The sequence below is a fragment of the Amphiprion ocellaris genome, chromosome 17, assembly GCF_022539595.1.
Source record: "Amphiprion ocellaris isolate individual 3 ecotype Okinawa chromosome 17, ASM2253959v1, whole genome shotgun sequence".
Classification (NCBI taxonomy): Eukaryota; Metazoa; Chordata; class Actinopteri; family Pomacentridae; genus Amphiprion; species Amphiprion ocellaris.
In genome coordinates, this window is record NC_072782.1 from 3,163,420 (window position 1) to 3,170,095 (window position 6,676).

The following is a 6,676-nucleotide window of genomic DNA, read 5'->3' on the forward strand; positions in this document are numbered from 1 at the left end:
CAAAGGGCCGGAATCGAACCCGGGCCGCTGCATCAAGGAAGCCCTGTACATGGATTGCCCGGTTAACCCATTGAGCTACCCGGGTGCTCCACTTTTTATTTTCAAGAATGGTCTTATCTTGAAGAATGACCAATAAACAAAGGAACAAGTGTATAACTGTTTATTTTCTGTATGACAAAGTGGGTGAGAACTCTTTTCTTTCCTGACTACTTTCCTCTCTTTTCATTCAACACATCACACACTACTACTCTCTTTATCTGCATATTTCACTTTAAATAAACCATGCTAGTGTAAAATTGCAGCACACACTATCCCGGGTTTGTCTGAGTCAACATTATTTCACAGTTTACATTGATCATACTAATAATTAGTTTCAGTAGTTCACATGTGTTTGATAGTTTGTTCCTTTGTTCATACTTACATTTTCTTTGTCCCTTCGTTCTGACCCTCCATCCAGGTGTTTGGAAACCGAGCCGCCGAGCACTTCCTGGATTTAAGGTACTGGTGATGCCAGAGCAGGGGCAGATCTAGAGAAAAATTAATAGGGTGGCAGATATATTTTAGGGTTTTATTTATATACACACACACACACACACACACACACACACACACATATATATATATATAGCCTTGGTAGAGTCATGTGATGATTGGCATTGGTTTGTCTGTCTGTCTGTTAGCAACATTACTCAAAAATGGAATGATGGATTTGGATGAAACCAACCAGCAGGCATTATCAAATTGATGAAAATACTGCTGAAATAAGTATGTTAAATAAGTAAATATCATTTGTATTTGTCAGCCAATCCTAAACATGAGTTGTTCTTATTAGCTGTCACTCACAATATGTGATCTGATATGTCTAGCAGAAAGGGGAAAAGATTTAAATTGACATAAAGTCAACCTTATACACTTTTAAGAAACCAAATGCTATATATGTTAAAAATGTTTCTTAAATTTAGCAACAAATTAGATTAAGACTAGACAATGTCTCTCTTATGCACTGTTTTGGGAAATCTGCATTTGTGTGATCTATGCTTATGTTCAGCCTGCCACAATGATTACATTATCAATTCATCTACAACAGAGTCAGAGTCCAGATCATTTTATTTATTGTCTTAGATTTGTGGTTTTATTTTTTGATGCTCTTTATTTGAGACATTTCTTACAATAATTCTATAATTCCAATATTTGGATATTCTTCAGAATTAAGGATCTTCTTATCATCTTAAAATTAAAAGACTAACTACATCAGATAATAATTTGTCCAAAAAGGTAATTATTGTGACAGGTGTACCTCTTACTCAGATATATTATACTAAAGCAAAATTCATAGCATGTGGACCAGCTGGACCAGAGATAGTCTGATTTACCTTTCACTGTCTGAGCTCTGCATGCCTTCATTTCTTTCTCTCTCTGAACTCTTCCTCCTCCATCTCCTCTCTGGGATGTTCTTCCTCCTCTCTTCTTTTAGGCTGGGAAAAGCTGCTGGTGGTTCCCTTCCTCTTCATTCTTTACTGTCTCCTACAACATTCACACTGACTGAACTATGTTTTTCCTTTGATAGTCTTCATTATTAACTATGATACAATCTGATGTGTACAATTTAAACCCTTAAAGAGATACTTAACATGTAAACGTTTTTTCAGCTGTAAACTAAATGATATGACTGTACTGTGATGAAAAACAACAATGTTGGTGTTATGTCCTTGACACCAAAATGATAAAAACCAGCATTAAATAAGCAGGATGTAGTTTTTAAACAGTGCATGAAAACCTGGTGTGACTGGGGGTTTGGTTACACTTTAATGTCATGTAAAGTCTTAGTGAATGTGGGATTTCTTTTGACTTACAGTCTGTTGTCAGAACCACAGGTTGTAATTATCAAAAAAGAGAAAAACTTCCACAGACGATCCCCCACCATCCTTCTGTGGCTGTTCTCTAACATTAGCTAGCTACAGAAGTAAAAATTAGCAAGGCCCAGGTTCACTGGAAACTGTGGCTCGTCTCACAAGCAAACACTTTATGTGAATTTCGACACTATTAGCATTTAATACATTGTGAACAGTTATATTAGCATGTAGTCTAACCCAGTCTAACTAGTGTCTTACTGTCACACCGAAGTCCAGCTGTCATCCACATGAGTGAGGTCTAAGATCAGCCCCCTCAGGGGGGCGTGTCGCCTCGTATCTGTACAGGACGTGACGTCTACATGGTGCATTCAAAAGCACTCGGACATCGGAGTTTCACTCGTTATTCGTCTTTCCTGGACTTTCGCTCTTTACAGCCGGCCACAACTTTTCATATACATATTTTTTAATTAGATCGTTCAGAACTGGGGTGGCAGCCGGGGTGGCAAGGCATCTTCTAGGGGTGGCAGTTGCTACCCTATGCCACCCTAGTAGATCCGCCCCTGTGCCAGTGACATCACTGGGCCAGACCAAATGGAGGGTTTTTTTCTTGCTCCATGATTGTTTGTTTTGTATTGAAAAGCGTCATTTAGTTTAGATTTTAGATGTTTATCTCATACGGAGACATTTACAGATGCTAGTGAGCTTGTATTTGTACGGTGATGTTGTTTGTGGTTTGTTTGCTTGCAGGTTGGAGAGTAGGTCACCCTGCTGTCTGGATACAGGTGAGAAGTGATCTCCATATATATAAGCTACAGGTGAGGCTGTGCTGCTTAAACATGTGCCTGTGTTTCAGTAGCTATGGATTAATTTTGAAATTATTTTCTCCTTGCAAATCTTTTTTCTCTTTGAGTTTCACATGAATGAAGAAGCACCTGATATAAAATCTTCTAAGTCTGCTGAGCCTGCCTGTCACCTTCCTCCACCTTTTGGCCAGGATTACTCTACATTGTGCAACGTCATGTGGCTGTACACAGAAGGAATAAGAGGTAAACTACACTCTGAGGCCAGTCTGACCTCAAGCACACTACAGTATATCAAACAACATCTTGTTTTCTGTCAACAACATTGTAAAGTGTTCAATATAAACTAGTAGCCTCAACCACTCAGATGAAAATTTACAGCTGCTTGTAAAACAGATGCTGATATTTAATATGAATTTTAAAAGCAAAGTTGATGTACATACTGAAGATGATTGGCAAAACATAAATTAAAACTACATCTAGCTTCTCAACTAACATTCACAGCCAAAGCTTTGTTTTCTTTGCTGTGAGCATCAAAGATAAAGCTTGAAAAAGATCATCTGAATTACTTTCAAAAGGCAGTACAGAGGTCTGGTCTTTCATGGTTCCTTCCAAAGCAAGAGCCACATTTAGTTGACATTTCCCTCTAATGATGGTGAGGATGGCAATAGACATACCTCTGAACACTCTCTTCATGGTCAGTGTTTTGAGGAAAAAGTAGCAGAGGCTAAAAGACTAAATGCACTTCTACTGGTTCTAACTTTACCTTAGTACTCTGCTACTGACTGCTCTGAAATCTCTCTTAAGAAATGTTAAAACTGTGAATCAATAGCAGCGTCTCTTTCCAGAAACATTACACACTTGCTCTCTAACTAAGAACGTACGCCAACAACAACCAGCTGCTACAGTTTGGTAATTGCCCCAGGGCCCAAAAACAGGGAAAAAGTCATACAAACCACCAATCCTCCCACCAAAATCATTTGGCCTGCTAAACTGCACTAAGGAGAGGTGTTTTTAAAATCATTCCTCAGTGAACTCAGCCTTAAAACATCTCTGGGCACAAAAATAAAATCTTCCACAAAGGCAATGCATAATTAGCATCAGCATTGAAATTGCACTCTAAATGTTAAAGCTACATTAAGCATTTCGAAGTGTGTTTCCTTCAGGTGCTATTACTGAGCAAACACTTGTGGAAGATTGCAGTTATGTCTTTCCCTGACTGGAAGACACACAGATGTTTAAAGACTATCTGGTGGGAAACACAAAAGCATACCAATCAGTGCTAAATCAAAAATACTTCAGATTAAGTAGAAAATAAACCATAACTGCATTGCAATTGTTTTTTCTTTATAGAAAATTAAATCTATGTTTACAGCCAGCAAATGCCACCAACTAAGAAGACCAAGCAGTGACTGGTAATATAAGTTTTTACTAACTAATGTCCATTAAGGAGTTTTCTACACCAGCCAACATTTGTTTTTTGTGTCTCAGTAAAGAGAAAAGTACATTCATGCTTTTCAAAACTTTTTCATCTTGAGAAAAAGCACTTGGTGCTGGACATGGCTCCTTTGGCTGCTTAACACAGCAAGGGCTCCAGGTTTGGAGGTTGAAGTGAAGACCAGCCATTCTTAGACAACTTTTACATGCATTTAACTTCAGACTCTCAGCTTTCTTTATTAGTTTTATATATGAGGTCTTCCATTTTCAGACCAAATGTTTCTTTTTGTCTCAGTAGGCACACATTTTGTTAAGGGATGCACTCCTCCAGGAGGCGTTTGCTGCTAATCCAATGAAATTATTCACATATCTGAGCAATGCAACCAACAAAACAAGCTGATTATTCAGGGTTCTGTGTCATCTTACCAAGTGTTTTAATTACACATGCATGAGAGTAGTGTAGCTTTTTCCATGATGAAGGCAACAATTGTTAGAAGAGTCTCTTAACAGGAGCATCCAAAGTTGCAGACCCATGTAGAACATATTAAATATTTGCAAACATTGAGTAACTGGGGCTGCACAGTGGCTTGGTGGTTAGCACTTTGGCCTTGCAGCTATAAGATCCCCAATTCGTGTCCCAGGATTCCCAGGATCTTTCTGCATGAAGTCTGCATGTTCTCCCAGTTCATGCGTGGGTCTTCTCCTGGTTCTCGGGCTTCCTCCCACAGTCCAAAAACACGGTGAGGTTAATTGAATATTATAAATTGTCCGTAGGTGTGAATGTGAGTGTGACTGTTTGTCTGTATGTGTAGCCCTGTGATAGAACGTCACTTGTCCAGGTGTCCCCTGTCTTCACCCTCAGTCAGCTGGGATAGACTCCAGCCCTCCGTGACCCTAATGAGGATTAAGTGGCGTGTAGATGATGGATGGATGGATGAGTAACTGACATTATTGACTTATTGAAGCCAAAACAACCCCATTCATCTTTCATGATTGGACTAGATTCAGGTTGAATCTGGCATACAGGAGAAAAAGAACATGTAAAATAGACATCTCATAACCACTTGAATTAAAAGGACGGCACTGTGGTGGTGTCTAATTTTCTTACTGATCACAAGACATGATGGGATCTGTTAAAAACTGCACTACTTAACATTGTTAAACAGCCCACAGTCATCTGATCAGTGTAATATAAAATTTTACATTGTATCAAAAGGCTTCATTATAATTTTCAGGGATACAAACAGTTAAGAGGGATAAAAAAGACAAGATGATGAAAACCTGAAACAATATTTTAAGGATCTGAGGACATGATCCCTGTACATGTTCATTCCTAGTTACTTGAAAGTATATTTGCATCTGCCTAAAAATATTTTATGTAAGGTAAACAGATGTCATAGCTGAAAACATTTACAAGACAGAAAAAGGAAGAAAACCTAAAATACTGGAAGATTATTTATTAACTCTTCCGGTATCAGGCATATATTTGGTAAAATTTGAGACAAGCTTATATCTAATCTGTGTGCATAGTTACATTTGACATGCAATGTAAAAGAAAAAGCGAGTTTGTCTTTGTTTGCAATAATAAAACACAATAAACCTACAAACCGTTAAGTTCTGCCTTGAACAAACTCAAAAGTGACTATGTAGGAGTATAAATGCAGCAATATGGCGTATGTGGAAGAAATTTATAGAGTTAGGATAAAATTCAGCATCTAATTTATATTAACCTTTCCTGAAATCACAGAGGAGATCATGTGTTCTATCATTAACTCTGAGCTAATAAGTATGTGGCAGGCAAGACATGAGAACTTTGTTGAGTTCTTTGGATTCTCGTACAACTCTGAGCAACCACATCGAGTGACATAAGATTAACAACGAGGGAACTTAACCGATGTCATTGTAATGTAGTGTATGTACCCAAATTAAACTGATCGACTTTTAACGTGTTATACAACCCATTCAGGACATTTGCTTCATTTGCTAAACAAGTATAATCCCAGAGTCCAAACATTTAAATCCCAATTCAATAAATTGATTGTGACTTAATTACCTCCTGGAATTTGCAGTGTCATTATCTCGCTCTAATAAAGACAGTAGCAGTGTGTGGAAGTGTTTCTCTGTGCCTCTATCACTGTGTGCAGAGACACTTGGTTGTACAGTGATGCTATGAGGACTAACGGAGAAAAAGATTTATTTTGAGGCTAAGACCAGGTGGCAACCTGAAGCCAACAAAGAACAACTGCAGTTTCTCAAATGGCCACTGATGGTAAAAGTGAGTCATTCCCCATAGACCGCCATATTGAAATACCCACCTTTACAGCAGAAGTAAACATGTTTACAGCCTGTAAGTAAATATTGAGCAATAATAAGTCATTTTATTTGTTTAGGACTCTTAAAAAAACAAGACCATTACGGATTTGTTAAAGATTTCTGTATCATTGCCAGATAGCGGCACGGTGTCACTGTAACCATGACAACAAGTGAACACTATGTCAGCTGCCTGCTGACGATCACATGATTGTGATCCTACTACAAATCCACCGCTGAGGACTTATCAGGACTTTCCGAGTCCCATCAATTCCC

At 38.3% G+C, this 6,676-nt stretch overlaps 1 long non-coding RNA gene across 1 annotated transcript; it reads right to left on the reverse strand.

Annotated features, from left to right (window-relative positions):
• Positions 1–420: 420 nt before the first annotated feature.
• Positions 421–2,183, reverse strand: LOC129347330 (uncharacterized). Its single transcript, XR_008599377.1, has 3 exons — positions 2,112–2,183; positions 1,374–1,524; positions 421–527 (listed from the first exon to the last, which is right to left on the reverse strand). It is a non-coding gene; the product is annotated as an uncharacterized LOC129347330 (long non-coding RNA).
• Positions 2,184–6,676: the final 4,493 nt, after the last annotated feature.